Source organism: Dermacentor albipictus, unplaced genomic scaffold (genome assembly GCF_038994185.2).
Source record: "Dermacentor albipictus isolate Rhodes 1998 colony unplaced genomic scaffold, USDA_Dalb.pri_finalv2 scaffold_186, whole genome shotgun sequence".
NCBI lineage: Eukaryota > Metazoa > Arthropoda > Arachnida > Ixodida > Ixodidae > Dermacentor > Dermacentor albipictus.
The window spans coordinates 44778-69056 of record NW_027225740.1 but is presented as its reverse complement, the minus strand read 5'-3'; the positions used below and the strand labels follow the sequence as shown (position 1 = coordinate 69056).

General features: G+C 46.1%; 1 protein-coding gene and 1 long non-coding RNA gene across 12 annotated transcripts in view; one reads left to right on the top strand and one right to left on the bottom strand.

Moving 5' to 3' along the window:
• Positions 1-24279, top strand: part of LOC139053753 (uncharacterized) — a 33365-nt gene that overhangs the window by 2895 nt on the left and 6191 nt on the right. The gene's annotated exons all lie outside the window — the stretch shown is intronic.
• The window catches only part of LOC139046739 (uncharacterized), a 49391-nt gene continuing 41406 nt past the window's right edge, over positions 16295-24279 (bottom strand). For all 10 annotated transcript variants that reach the window (XR_011510753.1, XR_011510754.1, XR_011510750.1 and 7 more), the window contains one exon: positions 16295-23351. The gene's annotated coding sequence lies outside the window, so the exon portion shown is untranslated. The remainder of the gene's footprint in view (positions 23352-24279) is intronic.

The window sequence follows — 24279 nt, the reverse complement described above, 5'->3', positions numbered from 1 at the left end:
ATTTAGTGATTTTGGCATGTAAAACCACTGAGCTTAATTTTTAAGTATTGTCGTTGCCCAGTACAAATCTAGATTTTGGACGTCACTGCAAATGTAACCAATACACAGATTTAAATACTTTGTCATCTAAAGAAGAATGGGACACTATAAAATGCAATAATCACCATTATGTGCCTTGAAGCCAGAACAATATCGGCACGCTAGGAAGCACCATCGCTATTGCCTGTTGCTTGACGACTCCAATACACCTCGTCACAGTCAAACAGAACAGCTTTCACCTCCAACTTTTGTCCACTCTCCTTTGCCTGTTGTCTAATAATCTCGCCAAATTCTATGGATGCTATCCTGTTCTCCAGCTGTGAATTGTGGTTGAACCACTTCAGACGTCTGTTGACTTGTTTATCTGACACAGTGAAGTAAAAGTGTAGTGCAGTGATGTTGCAGTGATACTCTTGCCAGAATAACCTACTTTTCATGAAACCAGTGTAGTAGTCAGAAGACTGGCATTTATGCCAGCTGCATTGCCAAGCTCCTGCACAAGAGCAGCGCTTAGCATCTGAGCATTTGCATCATTCTGAGTATTCTTGCATATCATTTGTGCTCGTTAAACCTTGCTACAAGACATTAATTTTCAGCAGCCAAGCCTGACAGTTCTGGTAAATTTTTTGTGCTCTGAGCTGGTTTGATGCAATACTTTTAATGGAATTTCTTTATTGCTGTTTATTATGTGGTCAGTGACAGGATTTTTTTAATGCAAGAGTTAAATGGTTCTTTCAGTGAAAAAGCCGGCAGCATCTGTAGCAGCAAAACGGTGCCTAATTTCCCGTTGACTGTGACACCATGTGAGCACACGAGGCGCGCTCATGACACTAGCTTGCACTTGCTGGCTCGTGTCTCAGCAGAGGAACGCGAGCGAAGGGGAACATCTGCTGCTGCGCTACTTCGCGAGGGGAGAGTGCATTGCTACGACAACACATCACCTTCCCTCTCGCAAGCCTGTGTTACCACCTGTTCCTTGTCTACTCAAGCTCTTGTGTGTGTTCTAACTGCGCCTCGGTAAGGCTAAATCAATATATGCCAAGCGTCTTAACGTGCCCGCTTGCCTGCGAGGAGTTCATATCTCGGCCTGCTCAGTGGCGTTCAGTTGGACATTAAAGTATTCACAACTCATAAGAAGTGCTTAGGTGTCCTCGGATTTTCTTCGTACTTAATGCACAAACTTTGAAGTCATTTTCCATGGCGAAATTAGTTAAATATCATCGTCCCTTGTCTGCTGTCCGTCCTTTGTGTGAGCCTTATACATCTTCGCAGCCACTCCTGTCATGCACAGTAATTTGTGTACTTGTGCTTGATTCTTCCATGGCATATGATTAATTAATGCATTTTATTTGCATGATCCAACTAAACATGATCTCAAAAAACTTCACTTGACTGCTCACTTGTCCCTGTGGCTACATTGTGTGGATGTACTATCACCATCAAATGAAATGCAAACAGCACAGTGCGTGCCTGTAGCATCACTGAATGTATAGTGCACACACTTCAATCATCACCCTCACAGGCATGCACATCTGGTTTCACAACACTGTGCAATGATGTTCGCCCTATACTGAGATATTTTTCTTTCTGTTTTGCTTCTTGTTTTCTTAGATTTTTGGGGGTTTTTTTTGCTTTGAAATAAGAGGAAAGCATAACAGAAAGAAAATTTGACTGCATTCAATGTGTTAGAAAATGTTCACTTCAATTTTGTTTCTCACACTTGAATCAAAAGCAGTGTGGCAACACTGAGTCTTGATGAAATGAATTGGCAGCCTCGGAAACTGTTCCCACTGGTAATCGAAGCTGATCTTGAAGGCCATGCTTTGGTCTACTGCAAAAACTGGAACTGATTTCAGGAGCTGGGAAATACGTTATGGCCCTCATTCATTGTTTTGCTTTTGCATCTTGGCAGTTTGCTGCTGCTATTTATAGCACAAGTGAAGGAATTGTAGCACAAGTAACACTGACATCTGTGCTGCCCTTTTTGGTGCCAGAGTGTGTGAAGGAAGGCTGCTATCTGGTCTTGAAATCCATCGAAGCAGCCTTATTCCCAGACATCACACAGCCTTGCCAAAATGGCGGTTGGCATGAAGGGTCTAGAGGCAGCGACTTCAAATAGAATTTTCGACTTGTCGTACCAGAAATGGTTTTATTTCCAACAAACTTTGTTGGCTGTCCTCCAGGCGAAAAGCTGCAACATACAGCTTTAATGTGCCTGAAGGCCCTCGCATGGCAGCAGTAAGTCTCCTATCGGCAAACATATAACATACGAAACATTAATCTATCAGGATATACATTTACAATGTAGCAAAAGAAATGTGTGAAATCTAAAGAAACATTCATCTTTTCAGATAATTATATAGTACTTATAAAATAAATTCTTAATGTGCAACAAAGCCAAGATGCATATTATATGTATTATATGTCCCAAAATATCACATTTCAAAAATAAGCACTACAGACAATATGTCTAGTATGTACACTTGCTTCCAAAATATTACAGGGTGTGCGAGCGTGTGGCAAAACGACCCTTCTCCCCTTCTAGCTGTGCACCCATGGTATCGAGTTTGCACGCATGCGCATCCCTCCGAGATTGCAAGCGTGCATGTTTCTGCACTTCCTCATTGTGCGCTGGCAATATCCGAATGTAGCCGTGAGGTGCCTCTCTTGCGATGGGCGCAAAACTATGTGAAGCCTGAGCTTGCGCGTGCCGCTGCGGCTGCTTTTTGTCGAGTCACGAGCACCGACGCATATGGCCCGGTGGCGAACCCAACAAGTAATTTTTTTTTGAGCTGCACCATTTCGTGTCCAATCTTTGTTGTTTCTTTTTATGAATGGGGCATTCTCCCACAGAAGAGCGTGTCAGAAAATGCCCCTATAGAAGGAGACAGTATCAACTCCCATTGAAGACCAGCAGTTAGGACACAGAGACAGAGAAGCTGCCGGATGGATCTGGGACAGCGACGCTGGCCTGTACTTTCCTATCGTCTCCATTATCCATGGCAATCTGGTATGAAGAGCATGTGTTAGCCATTTATGCTTGAAGTACTTTTTCCTGGAAACAGTTAACAAAATGTTTTGCATGGAACAAAGAAGGTATGTTCACCTGCACAAGTATTGGCTCATAGGGAAGGCTGGCACATAGGCTGGAGGGATCAAGGTCGGGCATGTTGATCTGGACTGCACTTTTAACTCGAAGTCTATGGCAGCCTGAAAGCAAGAGTGCTTATGCTAATTTTCTGTTTGCCCTACGACATAGAATACACTGCCTACTTAAAGTACTCGGTAGAGCTGTTGAACAAGTCCATCTCAGGAGGAATTGTAGAAGCCCGGTAACCAGGGAAAGTTGGTATTATTTCACTGACTGACTGACTGAATAAACTTTATTGAAACCAGCAAGAGATGGTGACTGGGCCTAGGCCTCCCACATGGGGACGTCGAGGTGTTGCCTCTTCGCCGCCTCGCAGGCCTGCTGGGTCGCCCAGAGTTGGTCGTCAAGGTTGGGGCTACGCAGGGCAGCGTGCCATCTCGACGAGAGGGTCGTGGGGTTAGTGTCAGGTTATTGGTGCCTACAGTCCCAAAGCATGTGTGGAAGTGTGGCTGGCTGTGTCTTGCAGATATGGCACGTGGGATTGGGGTAAATGTCTGGGTAAATCTTGTTATAAAGTTGTAATGAGGGGTAAGTATTGGTTTGTAGCAGGCGGAAAGTTGTAGCCTGCGCTCGGGATAGTTTGTTGTGTGGGCCGGGGAAGGTTCTACGCTCTAAGTAGAAGGACTTCACAATATCATTGTAGCGTGTCGGGCGATCCCTACCGGTGGGGACAGCCTCCCCTTCTCCCGCGCAGTCAACTAGGCCTCGCGCTAGGGAGTGGGTAACCTCGTTGAGGTTGGGGAGGTGCGGGTGGACGGTGCCTGCATGAGCCGGGAACCAGACGAGTGTAACCTGATGGTCGGTTGAGCGGGGCTCTTGTTGCAAGATGCGCAAGGCTTGGTGTGAAATACGGCCGTTGATATAGTTGATAACGACGGAGCGGGAGTCAGAGACAATGGTATGACATGTTGGGTCTAGGGTGGCTAGCGCGATGGCCACTTCTTCAGCTTCCTCAGCGTGTGGGGTTACTAGGCTGATAGCATGTTGGAGAGACCCTTCACGCGTGGTGACGGCTGCAAAGCGGGTACCGTGGGGATATTCGGCAGCGTTGACGAAACTCACACCGTCGTGGCGAGTAAGCGATTTGGTGAGAACCGTGGCACGTGCTGTGCGACGTGCGTGGTTGTATTTGGGGTGCATGTTTCTGGGGATAGGATCGGCGTGAATCCAAGCTCGTATGGTGGAGGGGATCTAGTGCTTATGGCCGTGTTGATGGTGGTAGGTGATGCCGTGCGAGGTGAGGATATGGCGACCCGTGGCTGTGAGAGTGAGTCTCTCCAGCTGAGAGCGACGTTGGGCCTCGATGAGCTCGTCCAGTGTGTTATGGACGCCTAGTTGAAGGAGGAGGTCAGTGCTGGTGCAAACGGGGAGGCCGAGGGCTTGTTTATAGACACCGCGTAGGAGGATGTTGAGCTTGGTTTGTTCAGCCTTGTACCAGTTTAGATACGCAGCAACGTAGGTGATGTGGCAAATTACGAACGACTGGATTAACCGGAGCAGATTCTCCTCTTTCATACCCCCACGGCGGTTGGAGACCCGCTTCAAAAGTCTCATGGTGTTGGCTGTATTTCTCTTGATTTTGGCGAGGGCCATGCCATTCGCTCCGTTCGCCTCTATGAACAAGCCGAGCACACGGATATTGGTGACGAGGGGTATGGGGCTGCCATCCGTGAGATGAAGCGCAATGTCTTCGTAATGGCGTTTAGCGGTGGAGTATTTTGGACGGCGGCCACGGAGAGTAGGCCTGTAGAGAAGGAGTTCGGACTTTGCAGGGGAGCAGCGAAGCCCCATGCCTTGGATATAGGTCTCGACTGTTTCAATGGCGGATTGTAGCGCCGTTTCTATTTCGCCGTCACTGCCTTTGTGGGCCCAGATGGTTATATCGTCAGCGTATATGGTGTGGGTGACACCGTCCACTTGCTGCAACTCCTTGGCAAGATCGATCATGACAAGATTAAAAAGCATTGGGGAGATAACGGAGCCCTGGGGGGTTTCCGCGCTGCCCAAAGTCTGGGCGTCGGAGCGGAGATCCCCCACCGAAAGGAAGGCTGTGCGATTAGAGAGAAAGTCTCTGACGTAATTATAAGCGCGCGCACCGATATTAAGGCGTGAGATGCGGTCAAGAATGGTGAAATGGGCTATGCTGTCAAATGCTTTTTCGAGGTCGAGGCCGAGTATAGCTTTAGTACTACGTGTTCTATCTTCTAGTATATGGTACTTAAGTTGTAGCATGGCGTCTTGGGTCGACAGGTGGGCCCAGAAGCCAATGACAGAGTGAGGATACGCTGCAGTGTCTTCCAGATGGGTGTTGATTTGCGTGAGGAAGGCATGCTCCATAACCTTTCCCACGCATGAGGTTAGTGAGATGGGACGAAGATGATCGAGGCTAGAAGGTTTGCCAGGTTTGGGAATAAGGATGACCTTTGCTGTTTTCCAGGCCGGCGGAATGGCACCATTACGCCAGCAGTCATTGATATAATTTGTCAGGTGGGTGATGGAGGCATCATCCAGATTACGGAGGGCTTTGTTAGTGACCCCATCGGGCCCAGGGGCAGAACGGCTGTTTAATTTATGCAGGGTGGCTTGGATCTCAGCGACACTAAAGTCTTCGTCCAGTGGGGGGTTGGGGGCCCCGGTGTAGGAGCCGTGAGATTGCACTGGGCCCACGGGGAGATACTTGTTGGTGAGGTAGTCTAAGACTTGGGCGCGGCCGTTTCTTCCTTTCTGTATAGAGAAGTTTAGTGAGGCGATCTTGTTGGGAAGAGCGGGTGGCTTGGCTATCGAGGAGGTGTTTGAGAAGCTTCCAAGAAGAGGGACAATGGATCTGTCCGTCAGCAGTATTGCACAGTTCAGTCCACTGCTGACGGCTCAGAGTGAGGCAATGGGCTTCGATTTCCTTATTGAGGAGGGCTATTTTAGCGCGGAGGCGCCTGTTGAGACGTTGCCCTTTCCAGCGGGATAGGATGGATGTTTTAGCCGCGAGGAGATTGGCCAATCTACTGTCCATGCGCTCGACGGGGGCATCGGTTGTAACGGTGCGCGTGGCTACATTGGTATCGGAGTGGAGATTTCGGGTCCATGCATCAATGTCCTCTATGCGTTCCGCGTGCTGGTCAGCGGATCGATGCTTGCGAAATGCATCCCAGTCAACCCAAGTGAACTCACGGGGTTTGGCAGTAACTGCAGCTATCCGAGGGATAAGTATGGCAATGATGGAATGGCCACTACTGAGATCATGTTGTGTGTTGCTCCATTGAGCGTTGGTGACATTCTTGGTAAATGTCAGGTCAAGGGTCGTGTCACGGGAAGTGGAGCTACCGAGGCGTGTGGGGAACGTGGGGTCTGTAATGAAAGTGAGGCCGAGGTCTTGGGAGTCTTTCCAAAGGTTTTGAGCCGCCGTCGTCGAGTAGCCATATCCCCATACCGTGTGGGGGAGATTGAAGTCTCCACCAATAACGAGGGGGTTGGTGCCAGCTACGTTAAGGGCCTTCTGGAAGAGGGTGAGAAAACGGCCTCGAACTTTGGCAGAGGGATAGCTGTACACGTTAAGGAGAAAAATACTTTCCTTACATCTCCTGGTGGGGATAAGTTCAACGGGAAGGTGTTCGATGTTTCGGTCATGGAGATTGTGTTCGATGGCGGTGATTCTCTTGTGGACGAAAGTGCAGAGGCGGCGAGAAGCATGTATCGGGATGAAAGGTTGGTAACCTGGGAGGGTGACCGAATCGATATGGGTTTCCTGAATCATGATGACGTCCGGTTGCCGGGTGAGGGTACGAAGGTGTTGACGGATGACTGGCTGTTTGCGGAGATAGCCTCGGCAGTTCCACTGCCAGATAAGTGTATCTCTGTTAGTGTGGGCCATGATGGGGATTGGGGGATGCCGTCAGGGGCAGTGCGGGGGGTTTGGAGGGTAGGATGAGCGGGCACGGGGAGAGTTTGTACGTGGGTTTCAATGTTTGTGACGCGCTGTGCCAGTGCGAGAACGGCGTGTTGCATGGATTTGACTGCGTTCTGGAGTGCAGTCATCGTGCTTTGAAGTGAGACTAGCATGTCCTTAACCTCTGAGCGCACTTGGCCTGTGGCTCCCTCTTGGAGGGCCCGCTTTTTGGGGGCTGGTGTCAGTAGAGCGTCGTGGCTAGAGGAGTGGGACGCTTTGGTGGGTGGTGTAGGAGCAGGTGTCTTGGATTGTTTAAGATCGCGAACCTCTTGCGAGAGCTGGTGAATTAGGTCGCACATAATGGCATTTTCTTTTTTGAGGTGAGCTATTTCTGCGTTATCATTGGTGCTCGTGGACTGTGGAGAAGGTGTGTTGCGACCCTCTCGCGAGGTGCCCTTAAGGGCTTCTGCAAAGCTCACCTTGTTAGTAGGAGACTTGGCGGGTGGGGTATAGGTAGATCTGGATCGGGAACGGCGCTGTCTCGAACGTGAAGGGGTCCGGGAACAATGTTGCCTCGAGCGTGATGGAGTCCGAGATCTGGAGCGGGGCTTGGAGTTCAAGGGCGGGAAGTCGCTTTCTTGAAGGGTGGCTTGCATTGCAGCTCGGCGTTCCCCAACGCGCTTTCGAATAACGTATGGTGTCTTGCAGCGAGCCGTACACGATTTGTCCGCTGTAAGATGAGGGCCGCCGCACAGTGACCATTTGGGGTTACACGTGTGATCGGGAGGTGGGTTGCGGACTCCACAACCTCTGCAGATCTTGTTATTGGGAAAAGGGCAGACATCCATGCGATGTCCGAGGCAGCCGCATTGGTAGCAAATTTCTATTTGCTTGTGGAATAACGAGCATGGGATTAAGGTAGCTCCGTAACAGACCAGATATGGCACGTCGGGGCCACTGAAGGCGATAACAACGGTGGTTGTTGTTCCAATGCATTTTGCGGCTAGTGCGAGGGGGTTGTGGGTATTGATGATATTGGCGTTGACTTGCTGTGGGGTATCGGAGAGGGGGATTCCGCAGATGACTCCCTTCGTGGTGTCCTCGGCGGCCGTCTCATACGCGTTAACATCGTGCGTGACCCCATTGACTTGAATTGATTTTATGCAGAGATACCGGTCGGCGTTCTGCAGACTTGGCGTACTTACAACGACAATGTTTTGTTGGGTGTTGGGGCACACCATGTCTTGCTGAATATCTGTTGGGCTGAGCTGTGCGGCTTGGAGAACGGCTGTAGTCACGGTAGGACTACCAATTTTGGCAATGTTGAGGGCTCCCTTGGGGCGAATGATAATTTTGATTTGGTTGGAAGGTAGCGGAGGCATGCGTCCAGCCTTTAGAACTTGTGCCTTGACTGGTGGCCTGGTCTTGGAACGAGAACGAGTGCTTGAGGTTTGGGTAGAGTCATTTTGGGGTGAAGAGTTGTCCCTCAGCTTCGCCGGTTGGCGAAGGCGAGTTGTTCGCCAGCCCGTCTCGGCGGCCACTTCGAGCTCCATGCTCGTTGCTAGGGCAGAGAAACTTGATCGGCGATACGGAACTCGCTCGAGTGCGCGCCGCGCATCCGGTGCGCCCGGCGTGCACGTGCGGCGGCGGCGTGGGCGATTCACAAAAATGTTCGCAGCACAGGAAAATGTCCGTAGCACAGGGAAATCGAGTGTTCCACCTGAAAATGAGGCGTCTACGGAGTCCTGGTATCTTCACGGATCGACTGGTGTAAAAATTAGGCCACAATTCGCAAGAAAATGCTGCAAAATCATTTCACGAACACAGAGCCGACGCGAGCACGTCTACACTCCTCAGCGATCGCAGCGCCTCCCCTGATTTCACTGAGAGGGAAAATTAATTTGCACCCATTCAAATCTGAACTACTGGAGGCACCAGCACCTAAGCCAGAGAACCAGGGCTAGAGAGGCTAGCTAAGACTGCTTTCATCAAAACTCGTAGTAACATGATGGGAAGATGTCTGCCAGCCAATAACCGCTTCAACTAAAACTGTGCAGCATAATGTGGACAAAGCAAGACATAAAAGCTATAGAGACAAGCCCACGATAACTATGCTCATCCCTGTAATGTTGTTTTCCTTTTTCGACGATGCATGGCACAGTTTTACTTCAAACTCGTGTTTACAAAATGGCCTCATACTATGTTTTATTGTGGAGTAACTGTTTATTCTGTCACATAGTCAGCGAGATCATTACAACAGTCAAGTGAAATGTTTACCTCTGCAAGCAGCAACAAGCTTTCAGCACAAGCTTGCATGGGCTGTGAATATGCACAGAGTAAGTGTACGACATGGCTTGTTGTGTCAGGTGTACTGTCACATTGGCCAACTGTATGAGGAAGCTGGGAGGTTCGAAGCTTGAGAGTACTAGTTATAATAATGGGAAGAATGTCATATAGCAATAATTCATTACAATTGAACCTTGTTGTATGAAACAATTATAAATAGAATTATTGCTTAAATAACAGGTGGTGAATCACCAAGAGAACTACATGTATATGAAACTTCATACATCAAACTTGCTCAGACAGTAAATGGATATATTGAACTCCGCAGCATTGGACATTGGGACACATATTAAAGGCTTCACTGCAGTACATTGGCAGATCCTGGTGGCGCAAATAGGACCTACAAATTCTGCATGGGCTAAAGGGCAGAAAGCGCTGCTCTGAATGTATCTATGTTGTCAAAGCCTTTTTAACAAAGTGCTCGCACCTTCAAAATCCTTCGCTATGCAGGTCACTTTGTTTTAAAGGTTGCGCAGCTCACTGCTCACAATAGCTAAGCACTTTCAACAAAAGAAAATCTTTAACAAGAATTCAAGAGAGACTTAATGAAATAGACCGCTAATCTTTCTCTGCAAAATATCCTTGACAGCATGTTCTACTGTAGCCACGCTGTGCTCCATTGAGGTTCCCAGCTTGCTCTCCAAGCAAATGCAGGAACCATGCAAAGCTAAGCCCCCGATTGTCTAGTGCCCCTAAGCCTCCCTTGCTACAAAATTTTTGGTCGCCTTCGTTGACATTCGCGGCCTATCCATGCATTCATCAGCCGTTGGTCCGTTACAAGTAGCATATGAGGTGAGTGAATCCTGGGGCAGAGCAACGGAACTAGTAATATCAGCACGCTCTTCAAATACACTGCTGTTAGCGCTAGGGCACAGCTTACCCTGGTGACATCTTCGCGGGGCAGTGGCGGCACTGCTGCGGCATTCGTTTTATAAACATAAATCAGCCGCCAGGGACGCATAAGTTTCTTTGTTTCACAGGCAAATTAATTGTGGTCTTCATTGTAGAGCTGTTCGATTGTAATCTAGTGCTTATGCTGACGCTACTTGCTGCATGCAGCGGTTCGTTTTCCTCACGTGATAGTGTGTGACGCTGTTGTATCTCAGCTTTCGGACTTTAAAACCAGCAAGCATCTAAAATGTGCTGCATAATAGACAGTTTTAGTTTAGCGTACATCACTGCGCATGCGCAGAACGCTAAACGACCCATTGCATATAGCGTACACACACTATTTCTCAGATTTAGCATTAGCGTCTTTGTGTGGTTTGCGGAATTTGCGTGAAACATGGCGGCGGCCCCGGCTGCCAGCTTCGAATTGAATTTGGCGTTGCTTTTGTATATGGACTTCGTTCTTAGCAACTGACTGTGTAAATGGCTTTCGCTTAGTCTCAGGCTGCTACGATGACAGAGTATTATGGATAACCTTGTAGTGTTTTCGAGATCGCTTCTCGTTTCGAGTGAGTCGAAGCCTAACGAAAGAAACATCCGACATGTTAGCACCACCTATAGCTACAGTCGGGAGATAGCCGCAATGACGGCACATGGCCTCTGAGATCTGAACATCTCACAGGCCAACTAAAACTAAAAAAATGTGTGCTGATTAGCATACGCTATATATACTATGGCATACGCTACAGCTGCGTACGCTAAATTAAAGCTGTCTAATGTCAGACCCATAAGTTAGCTTCATCCCAATACAGTGGTGTTACACATTCAACTATGCACTTAGCATTGTGATGAAGTATACCAACAGTGGGAAAGGGTCACAAACACTGGACATAGCAAGGTTACGCGGTCAAGCATACCATAGCGCTGAAGCATACTGAAAGTGGAAAAAGATAAAATTACATGCAGAGTATCCTGTCGGAGTTATCTAAATGATGCATAAGCATTTGCTACTGATCACCTACTGTTTTGTCATCATATGCTGCTGCGTTTCATATAATTGCGAGAAATGCCACGAAAAAATCATGAAATGGAGAAGCGCAGATGCAACACCAAAATGTTAAACCAAGACCAGCATGAGTATGAAGCAGAGGCCAGTAGTAGCACTGTTCACTCCTTTTATATCATGGTGCGTTTGGATGATGTTGCTGCTTCATGGAAGATGAGCACTGGCCAATGCATGCTGTTCTACGTGACGTAATTGAACAGTGTCACGTTAGGTAGACGTCATACGTAGATGTGGTCAATGATGCTGCCTCCTCTCGATGCAAACCATTATCAACTGTACATCAGCGGCCGCTGCTTATGGCGCGGCTGCGCAGGCCCGATCTTACAATTCGCTCGCTCATGCCGGCCTTATCTTGAAAGCAATCATCTTACATGACGGACGGGTTTACTCATTGGGTAAGCATAGAATCCTTTACGCATGTGTCTCTTCCTTTGACTTTCCCACTCCAGCTGCTAATATCACACATGCCACGTCGGGAGGGGGGGGGGGGGGGGTTCAGAGTGTGTATATACATGACAGGCACAAGTAAGAGAGGAAAGGAGATGGGAGAAGCTTGTTTTCACCCCACTGCATCGAATGTGCACAATGCCCTCTGGAGCTCCCTGGCCGTTGTCACATTAGCCACCTGACAGCTGCAATTATCCGTGACTCCTTTCGGAAGCACAGAAGAAACTGCGGCGCTTACGTGCGAGGCGAGAGGGGACACAGATAGAACTGTAGAGAGAAGAGGGAGGAGAAGAGGCATTTCCCGTATAAGATGGGGGAAGTGACATGAGAAGGCAAGGAAACTCCACTAACATACAACAGCAGTTGTGGGGTGCTTATGTTCAAGGCACATAAGTATAACTTGTTTGCTGCTATTTCTGAAAAAATAAACACCATGCAAATATGTCAAGCGGGCAACTCGCACAGGGCGTGCAGAAGCAGAGCCGCATTAATTAAAATGCACCGCAGCGTCCAGGAAACACTACAGAAGTGGTTGACCGTCAAATCAACACTTCTGTGCCTGCCGCATTAGCTTTGCTGCTATGGCATTGCGAGAGGTCATGGATTTGATCCCAATCGTGGGAGCCACATTTCGACGGGGGCGAAATAGAAAACCCATGTGCACTTAGATTTTGGGACACATTGAAGAACATCACGGTGTCAAAATTAATCTGGAGTCTGCCACTATGCCGTGCTTCATAATCTGAGTGTCGTTTTGGCACGTACAGCCCCATAATCCAATTCAAGTTTAATACTTCTGCCATAACGCGATGTGCCATATGAGGAAATGACAACACTCAACCCTCTCAGGGGTTATAAGATATGGCCCACTAAAATGCCTCATGCAAACACCCCTCTCCCTGTGTGTTCTGCCTATTACGCAGGCAAACAGCAGTGGTGCCCACAAGGTAACGTTTAACATCAATTCACCAATCTCATGTTAGCCTAAATGTTGAAGAAATTAAGCTTTAGCCGTCAACACTGCTAATTATCATCAATCAGAGCATCCAGCATGGAAAGCTTCACTTACATCAATTCCCACAGGGTGTGGGATCTGCATAATTTCTCCCTTTTTCCTCATTTTTGTGTGCGTAGCATGAACAGGAAGATGTTCCAATGAGCTCAGTTTTGAAAATATACTATTATATGTGCAATCTCCGGTTACGGTAAAAGCACCGAGACCCTAAGAAGTGTACAGGCAGGGATTTAGAGCTATTTCCGGCAGGGTTGTGGTGATTTGGGCCCTTGCTTCGCCCATCTTGCAAGCTCCGTATACGAGACTGCAACACAGCCTTGCACATGTTCCCGACTATACATGCGCACATGTGCCGTCATCTGTCACAGTATGAGCACCGAGACATCTAATAACTCACCTGACACCCATTCAAAGCTGGTTCTGACGTTGCTGCAGTGATGGACCGCAATACATAACGGAAGCTCCAGTGCATAACACAACTGCATTGTGGTGAAGCTCAGTCTAGGGCATTGGCATTGAAACTTGTTTAAGCAATCACATTTCCTCAAGCCACAACCAGCATGCGTATTCGTGCTCTTAAACTGCACAAGGGCCATCCATATGTCGACGTGTCGGAATGTTAAGTCAGGTGTAGTTCCGACCAGAATGCACATAATGTTTGGTATGTCTAGAAAGTGTTCCTAAAGTCACTTCTGCCGCATTACAGTTGAGTTAAGCAAGGAAGCTTATGCAGTGTATTGCATTGAAGCATATTAAAAGCGAAAAATTGCAGTTTAATTGCTGTGGTGATTTAAGCCCCTTGTTTGGGGGTCCATGACCATGCCCCTCTGGAGGGCACAAAGGAGCGAGGAATCATGGTTGGAGAGCATGACACGAACCCTGGCGATGGAGAAACAGCTTTGATGACCTGCTCTACCGAAACTGCACTGCTTGTTCAGCAGGCGTTAATCAAGAAGCTAGAAAAATGAAACCTAGTATTCCGGATATTTATTGACTACAGCAAGGCTTTTGACAATGCAACACAAGATTCTATTAACAGAGTTGACTGCCAACGGTGTACACGGAATGACACATTTTGTTTTGTTCGTATCTGCTTGATTGCAGGCAATACATTGTCATTGGAAATAGTATTTCCTCCGACAGGGCAATATTGTTCGGTGTCCCACAGGGCAGCATTTTAGGTCCCCTTCGACATTTACGTTAATGACATGATAGACATACGAGGGTTGATCCAGAAATAAGGTTCCCATCAGTTTTAGAAAAAGACAACATTGTTTATTCTCATAGAAATTTACATTATTGGAAAGATGAAACTTACATAATCAACATCTTTTTCTACGCATTTTTGTATACAGTGCTCCAATTTCTGTATCCCAGTGTCATAGAAGTCTGCCGCCGACCCGTTGAGGAAGCATTTCACCTCTTCCGACTTCTTCATCGCTCCGGAAGCGTTGGCCACTCAAATGTTCCTTTAGCTTGGGGAACAAGTGATAATCACTAGGTGCGAGGTCCAGACTGTACGGTGGGTGGGGCATGACAGTCGACCCAAAGTTTGTCAAAAGTTCCTGGGTTTGACAGGAGATGTCAGGTCAAGCGTTGTCGTGAAGCAGTGTTACACTGGCTGCCAGTCGTTCTCGCCGGCAGTTCCGGATAGCTTGCCTGAGTTTTCATAGTGTTGCACAATAGCTCTCAGAGTTCATTGTTGTCCCACGTTCCATTAAATCGATCAGCAGTACCCCCTTATGATCCCAAAAAACAGTGGCCATGACTTTGCCAGCAGAAGGAGCTTGAACTTCTTTGCGACTGGTGACTCTGGGTGACGCCACTCTTTGGATTTTTATTTCATATTAGGAGTGAAATGAAACACCCACTTTTTGTCTCCCATAAAAATGGAGTCCAACAATCCTTCCTTATCTTCTTGACAATTTTGAAGAAACTGGCGAGCACAGTCAAGGCGTTTCTCCTCGTAGTCTGATGTCAATAGCTGCGGTATCCATTGAGCACAACACTTCTGATACCCCAATACTTTAGTCAAAGCTCTTTCCACTGTACCGTAAGAACTTCCAGGAATTTGAGCAATAAGTTCACGGATGTTGATCCTCCTCGATTGAAGCATTTTGCGTTGGGCCATCTTGATAACCACCTTCGAAACTGACGGTCTTCCACTCTGTTCTTCATCGTGGACTTTCTTTCAACCAGCACTAAACTCCCTGAACCACTTTCGGACGTGTTGAACGGACATGCACTTGTCGCCATACACCTCTGTCAACTGATGATGAATATCCACGGGTGGAGTCACTTTGGCGTGCAAAAAGCGAATTACGGAACGAATCTCGTACTTGGCGGGATCAACAATGGGAACCTCCATGTCGGACGGCTGCTGAGCCAAGAATGAGCGGTGCAGCGAAGCAAAGCGCAGCTGGGGGGAATGGAGAGTGGGGGAACAGCCGCGTGCATGAGTGTTGCCGGACTTCACCTCGCACCTTCCCGTGGGGCTGGAGCTCTTTGGGAACCTTATTGCTCGATGAACCCTCGCAGAAACCGAGGCAACAACCATTCTATATGTGGATGATACCAGCCTGTTTGTCTCTGGTCTGGAGGCTTGCGATGTCATTCCTAAAGCGAACGTGCTCCTTTCCACTTCATTGGGATGGTCCAGCCACAACAGCCTTAAAAATATTATTTCTTTCTAGAACAGTTGAAATTACAAATTTACCCAGCACTATTTGCGTCTCACATTAACTACTGCATGCGTGTGTGGGGCACCACCGTGAACACTAACACAAGCTTTTTCTTCAGAAACGTGCTCGTCGGAATTATTTCTAACATTCCATACCTCCACACAACATCACCACTTTTCAAACTGCCAGATGTGAATGGCCTTCCTTTACTGTATTCATACTTTTTCCTCTAACAAAGTCTCTTCACTTGTAAAATTACTGTCGGGACTACAGCCAGGATAGATGGCTCGTGCCAAAAAGGCTAACAATTTATCTAATGCAATCGCTAACCTGTAATGTTCCTTAACTTCTAAATAAGTATGAAAACCAAGGCATTATTAATGTTCATGTCTTTATCCGGAAACGCGAAATAATTTTTGGTCTAGAATCATTCATTACATGATGCCTGCACGCGGGAACAAATGTATGGATATCTGTCACTGGAAGTTACTAATGCGCTGTTCTTTCTCTCTCTCTCTCTCTATATGTATATATATATATACACACACAGACACACACACACATGAACATGACATAACATGAACACAGTGTATATATGTATATATATATTGTACACACAGTGTTCATGTTAGTTTCGGTTGGGACATACAGTTGCACTGTCCACCCCTCTTTACTATTTTATAACTGTGCAATTACCATTGTTAAGCACGAGCTAATATAGTATGTAGTGTATCACTATATTGTCACGTGGTAGTGATGTTAAAGAACACAGCAGCAGTACTGTGAAAGACAAAACTAGCTTTTATTGGGCGAACCTGTGCACACAAAACAGCCTACACTTAAAGCACAATGATAGCAGCGAACACAGTCGGCAATCGTCGAAAATCTGATCAGCTAGTCCAGCGTGTCAGCTTTTATACAGTAGTCATCGAATGTTCCAGACTTGTTGGGGCTCGTGTGCCTTCCACAAAGTTCTACACCATTCGCGACACGCGATGAAATCAGATAACACAAGGTTCAGCGACAACAGACAGCGGATAGAAGCATCGATAACTTTCCAGAAACTTCGGATACATGCAGGCGCGTGCCGCGCTGTGCGATAAGATTTGTTAGGCGGCGAAACGTGGTCGCCCGATAAATGTATGTATACACGTGTCAATATATAATATATAATTATATGCGTGCTTTATTTTCTTCTACACTGACTGCTGTGCTGTCAAGCACTTTCAAGCTGTTTGCAACAGCTTCTCGCTTGACGGACCCCAACAAATTGTAACGACTTCTTAGAAATAAAGTTCTGATTATTAGTTGTCTCCGTGCTCATACTGTGACAGAAAACTGGAATGCATGTGTATAATGAAGGAATTCGTGCTGTGTCCCCTCACAGTGGCCCCTTTGCATTCGTGGTATACTTCACCGCAGTGTATGATGGCAAAGTTGACTTTAAGGAACCGAAATTTGCAACGCTTCTGGACTCGTAGATTTTTTCATTGGTGCGTCTAGCCATAGCCACTATGGCCTAGTCCCAGGGAGCCCAAACAGAGGAAACGGAGGTAGAAATTAACGATAAAGGTAATCTAAAATGACGCAGGAACTAGGCAGCCACCGTACCTGCGGTTAATAAAACATTCAAATTTTGACACTTCACGTGCCAAAGCCAAGATCTGATGAGGCACACTGTAGCGGTGAACTGCGGATTAATTTTCACCTCGCGGGATTCGTTAACGTGCATTCAACGTACGGTACACGGGCATTGCATTTTTACCTCATCGAACCCCGTCGAAATGTGGCCTCCACGACCGAGATGTGATCCCACAACCTCACTTTCGCAGCGCAACACCCAAACCACTAATACAACATGGTGGGTCTACAAGCCATCAGGCTCTGGTAATGCTGGACCTTGCTGTTAAAGAACTCCTTTAATCAACCACAAGACGTCGGCTGTAATCGCAAACCAGACCTATGACAGCACCAATGTTAAACTATTTGTTGTCACCCATATGAGTTAAGCACATTTGTTTTAGAACTACACTGTACTATTTCTGTGTCAGTGATTACAGGGGAGTCCTTGTGTATCGTGTTAGACATAAAAAGATTTAAAGAGATGCCTACAGAGACATTGCGAAAGTACGTAGCTGGTATTAGTAGATTGCACCAATGATTGGAACATCTTTTTGGAGCACATGGTATAAGCACATGTAACAAATAATGAACAGTGACACAATACATCCAGCGGTCAGATGCAAGTAGTACTGCTAAACATGACAACAGATCACTCTATTCACCACTGTCGGAGTGGCAAAGTTTAAAGTTCGTTTCCAAAAGCATTGCCTGCCTGGGTTACATGTCGTCATAACCTTCCTATGTTATGAATACGTAAAATTTATAGCAGGCCCATCCCAAAAATTTGGGGACGTCCAAAGCCAGTATATGAAAAAAATTCTTCTGTTTGATTCTACTCTAACCTTATAGTCCACCGATTTCAAGTGACTGGCCCAGCCAGTAATGCAGGTGGCATGCAGCTCTTAACAAGTGGGGCGGCTGGAATAGGAATACTTTATTGCAGCACTGGTGGCCTGAATTCAAAGCCTTTTCATTAAGTAACAAAGCTCAAAAAGAACAGTGCCACAGTTATTTTTGTCTTACTGAGACTTGGCTAATACAGCCCACACCCACAGTGGGTGGTGTGTCAGCATGCAGTGGTGGCCTAGCCAGTTAAGGATTTGGACTAGGAAATAAGTAGTCGTGGTGCATTTTGGAGCAGAAAAATTGGTCCTTTTGGAATAGTTGGAGTAGTACAGCAGTAATGTGTAGCCATTTGGTGCAGCTCATTATTACTGCGCACTCAGTAAATGCTGCTCAACAGCAAAGGAAGATACCAAGGCCAACAGCCAGCAGCAGCCAATTAGTACCACATCAGTATGTTGCAAACACTTTCCTTTGAATAGGTAAGAAACCTTCATAAACAATTGAAAAATTCATGCAGAAACTCCTCTGGGACTTAAGTACGCTTAAGCATTGTACCACTTGCTCATCTCCACGCAGCCGAATGTCATTATCAACCCCTTTTCAAGGATACGGCCACAAACTGGGTACTTCGTGATGGGCTGATCACACTTAAAAGCAAAGCATATTCCAAAATTCAAAATAACAGCCTGCACAGAAAGCACTTGGTTTGTGACGCATGTGAAACCATTATATTGCAGAGCTAAACTATGAGCATCTGTGGAAGATTGGAGGCCCTATCGTGAGCACGCACACTTATGCAGGACTGTAACAACAGCCAAAGATAAATTTTTCAACCATGACATTTCAGACATGCTTAGCAATGACACAAAAATTTAGGAAACCCAAATTATCGAACTTGACGGTACCGTTATCTAAGGATGGTAACATTCTTTCTCCGGCACGTGTTGCTATTGAATTCAAGTTTTTTTCATCCGTTTTCACAGATGAGACTGGTGTACCTAGAAGCTTTCAGGCCCCTATTTTGCATTCAAGCATGCACAACATTAATATCGCTTCTGAAGTAGTACAGTCCTGTATCGATTGTCTTCCAGCTAACTCTGCTCCTGGTTGTGATGGCATCTGCCCTAAACTTCTTAAGATATCCAAACCTGCAATATGTCGCATTTTAGCCAAGCTTTTTCAGCAATGTATTGACACGGGATGCGTCCCAAATGATTGGAAAGCAGCTTGCATAATTCTCATATTTAAATCTGGTGATTCGTCTAACCCATCAAATTACAGACTAATTTCTTTACCAGCATGTACTGCAAACTCATCATTTCATCTGCTCTAATGAAGTTTCTTACAGAACAAAACTTTTTCTTTATCAATCGGCATGGACTTTTACACGATTGATTATCTTTTTTATCGAATCAATGTAATATCTGTGGACTTTGCGAAGGCTTTTGGCAAGGTTCCTCAATTGTGGCTTATTCATAAACTGACAGATCTTAACATACATGTGAGAATAACTAGGTGGACTACCAACTTTTTAACTAACCGGTAGCAATCAGTTTTCATCAATGACCATTTGTCTCCATTAAATCATGTCAAATCTGGAGTACCGCAAGGTTCCATGCTCAGGCCTATTTTGTTTTTAGATTACATTAACGATATTAGTAATGGTAGGCGTTTATGGTCATAGACTATTTGCTGATGATTGCGTGATCTAGTAACCCTGAGGATACCTGCTACCTTCTATCTTACCTAGACAATCTCTGTAAGTGGGGCAGTAAGCAAGCGGAAATCAACATTAATATTACAAAAGCTATCAGATTCAGGACTACAGCTAAACCCGTGTTATGTAATTACAAAATTATAAAACATGCCCGTAGCCTTGGTATTCACAATATCTGGGTGTTCATTTGTCATTCGATCTGTCATGGAACATTTGCGTAGATGTGATTTTCACTAGAATGTTTTAGTTTAGTGTCTTTACAGTTCTCCCCGCTCCAAGTTTCCCCGCTTAGCCACATGGTGGAGTGGTGGGTGATTGCACGTTTTAGTTGTATGTCTAGCCTAGCGGAGCAGAGGGATGGATGGATAGGTGCTACGAGTGTCCCCTTTGGAAAGAGGTGTGGGTTGCGCCATGAAGCTCTTGTATTGCCTAATGTTCGACCTATGTTAACAAAGAAAAAAAAACCCACGATGACTTCCCATAACCAAACTTTCTGAACTTTGTCTTTGCAAGCCTCTGTTGTTTGTCGTTTCCCTACTTTTTGTCCACCAATCTTCCATTCGCTGCTTACCAATCTTTACTGCATACATTTTTACTTTCCCCCTGCTCTTGCTGAACCCAAGGGCTTCAAGCAGGCCAATGGTGTGTGTGTGTGTGAAAACTTTTATTGTAATGAGGTCCAGAGGCTTGACTTCTCAAGCCAAGGCGGGCCGCTCCCACGTTGGCACTGTCAGGCCAAGCCTTTCAGCGACATCATGGGCCCCCTGGACTGCCCTTAGTTGGTCCTGAAACAATGCGCTTTGTATCCTTCTCTCCCACTGTGTCCATTCTTCAACGAGGTTGGGGAGAGTCGCAGGACACCCCGCCAGCATATGTCCGATTCCAATGATGCCATTACAATCATTGCAGTCCATCTTAATCTCCCTCTCTGGATATATTTTATTAATGGTGTATAGGCCAGTGGTGCCTAAATCTACTGCTGGGGAGATATTTCACATTCTAGTAAAGCATGCTCTATTGTTTCCCTAGCTTTACCGCAGCAAGCACATGCTTCTTCCTTCTTATATTTTGCTGTATAAGTGCGTGTTCTAAGGCATCCTGAGCTCGTTTCAGAAAGTAATAAACTTCCCTTTGAGTTATAATAGATTGTTTCTTTCCCGATATCCTTATTTCCTCTTCAGTAGTTACTCGTAGCAGGTTTATTTTCCATTGCCGCCACCCACGAGATTATCTCGGCTTCTCTGGCTTTCCGCTTGATGTTCCTTTCGTATTTGCAGTGCCTTCTGGCCGAATTCAGGGTAATGAAACAAAATAAAAGCACCTATAAGTAAAACTTTTTTAAGTAAAACGAATACATATAGCTTATTTGTCCATAAAGCATCTAAACACGAACTTGTAATGTGTTACCGGTCCATTTTATCCAGTGGAAAATAAAGCCCCATCTTGGGGAATGCCACGTGATAGCCAGCGAGCTTGCATTTTGCATACAATCTGATCCTTTCTGATGCTAACATGCTGCACAGCGTGCATCACATACTCCCGCGCTGCGAGGTTTTCAAATGGGTCAGCATGCGCACCTTCTAGCAGACATAAGTCTTCATCTGTGCAAATCTATCTTGTAAAGAGCAAGGCAGGCAAGGTGCCTCGATGCACAAGCCAGAGTGGGTGTGTGCATCGACCACCTTGCTAGGAAAAAATGGCAGCAACCTTCTGTTCAGGCAGCTTGTAAGCGGACCGTGTTTCTGACTCCGCCAGCCCGCTTGCAGCTAAGCGGAGGGCGCATGTGCATTCGCACATCCGCTCCGCTCAGCTGCTTAGCAGAGTGTAAAAACGGCAAACTCTACTAAAGCAACCACATCTCTTGGCTTCATAAGGCACTATTTGCACTCGGCTAACTCCAAGACAAAATTTCTCGCTTACTTAATTGACTCTGACTCTAGTTTGTGTCTTAATTAATTACTTAATTGACGCTGACTCTAGTTTGTGTCGAGGCCTACCTCGAGCACAAACTCGAGTCTTTTGCAAAATAAGGTTGCTCGCTTCATCACAAGAAACTACTCGCATACATCTAGAGTTACGGAAATCAAATATTAAATTAATTTAGCCCCTCTCAATATACGCAGGCTTCTGACACTATTGTCCTTCTTTCATTTACTCCAACCGGTTATCCCACGTTACTCTAAATATCAGACTAGCTTGTGACGTGTGTCTTGACGGCTTGATCACCAACTTAAAATCGCACCCATCTTCGCCCACACTAATCCGTTTTTCCACTCACCTCTCCTCCTCGCTATCTGACACGACTCATTTGTACATAATTTGAAGTTGTTCCTAGAAATCTGAACTACCTCTTACCTTGCTGTTCTGTTCCAGTTGCATTTCTTGACGTTCTTATTTAATATGCAATTTTGCTTTCCTGTTTAGTAATCTATACTTAAATTTTTTTCCATTGTTTTGTAATGTGAAACAGCTCATTGTGATAAGTATTTTAGGAACCTTGACCCTTGTCATCACTATGTTTTTTTCACACATTGTATATACCCTGTAATAAGTCATTTTTTTGCACTAATTCATGTTGTTCCAATTCATATTTCTTGTTTAGTTGTGTACTTTTGGTATTTTTTGCTCCTTTCATTGTAATCCCTGTAAGAGTTGGTGTCTGCCATGAAAAGGGTACCTGGCCCATACCATTGTTCGACTCATTCATGCTAAGGATGTTGTTGAAGGGAGGAACTTGTTCTCGTTAAGAATGAGGAGTAGGGGATTTATTTACAATATCTACATGAAGAGTGGAGAACATTACATCTGATCAGTCTAGCATGACTGAGATGCACACTGAACAGCCGAAAATGTCTGCTTAAACACTCTCTGTCCTTACTAGATCCCTAGGCCAGGAAAAACTAGATCCCTAGGCCAGGAAAAGCTGCCATCCAACCTTCATCCAACCAAAGCGTCCAAAGTCGTCGAAGTACCCGCCTTTGAGGGCGAAGGTTCACACACTCTCTTGCACTTTTGTTTTACTGAACACACTAAAATGAGTGGGGCCTCATAGACAGGTGTTGTCACGTTTGACTCAAGCTGGCACGTCTTGGTTCCTCAGCTGACTCTGCAGTTAGCTGCTGAATCTGTCATGACTGTGACTTTTACCAGAGTACATGGGAGAACGCCATAGAACAAACATTTCCAGGAGTTTTTTTGCTCCAATTGGTCCCTGAAGGTGACAGCGAACCAGCTAACAATCCTGTCCGCCAAACGTGTCTAGCCTTACTGGCTCCGAAGGGCTATTCGAAGGGGGCATGTTGTTGGCTTCACGAAGCGATTCATTGCAGCGAAGCCAGAAGGTCACTATCCCCGCTAGCCAATCGTAACATCCCCCACCCCTATGCCTCCTGGGCTCTTTAGAGTACTTGAACAAAAAAAAAGTGTTATGGAAGTTAATATGACCGGTATAAACAGGAGCGTCGCAGCAACACGGACTGCTGCAGACGGCAGCGCCAGGTGTGCTGATGACGTTCTGATCATTATAAGCTGATACTGCTCTTTAGTGCCTTATCCATCTACGTCAAACCACTATGCCTTGCGTGGACCATATCTTGAACGCCGTGTTCTCGTCGCTTTGCCTTGAAGAGCGGGCCCATATCTTGAAAGCGATCTGCGAAAGGGGCAGGGTGCGGTGTGTGCTGAGAGATTTGCGAGCGATCTCGTGGTAGCGACAGGCAGAACAAAGGTAAAGCCACTCGCTGCTGCATGCTCTATCTATATTGTGTACACTTTTCACTTTGTTCAGTGCTTGAAGGCTGTTCACCTCCGCCGTGGGTTGGCCCAGTATTGCACTATCTCTGGGATCGGCCCACATTTTTATCTTGCGTGATGGACGTTTGGCAAGCATAGAGATGCTTACACATTTAAGAAAATTTTAACACCCAGAACCAGCCAATTGGTACCATGCCAGTATGTTGCAAGTACTTTTATTTGAGTAGGTAGAAAGCCTTTGTAAATAGTTAAATAAAACTTTTGTGGGCTAATGAAAGCAGCTGAGTCAAAATTGCCATACAGTTCTGAACCACATGCAAGAATACATGTATGCAATGCAAACTGTGTGCCTTCCAGTGGTCAATGGGTCTTAGCGCATGCCTTGTGCTTGCTATGAATGCTGATTTTGTCACCGTACCCTGTTAGCATTGCATATAGTAATTCCTTCGATTGGTGTTGACAGCCAGGACGAGACTTTTACTGAGAGAGGCATGCCTGATAATCAGATCGTGGTATTGGCATGTAAAAACGCAGATTTGTTTTGTGTTCTTGTTTAGAGACAAACCAAGTGCCCTTGAAATGCTGCATGCAATGCATTGACTTCAGGCAATCCATTGCATTACTGCAAATATCACTCGATATTTGAAAAGTCTAGTAGATGATCCATCTCAAACTGAATTACTTGCACGTTCACTATTTGTTTCCTATATTTAAGTCTTCTTCTCATACCCCTGCTGAAAACGCTGCGTTGCCCTGAAAGCGTGAAAATACCGCACCTTTGCGCAGTTCACGTAGCCAGGTTTCAGGCAAGTTGAATAGTAGCTAAA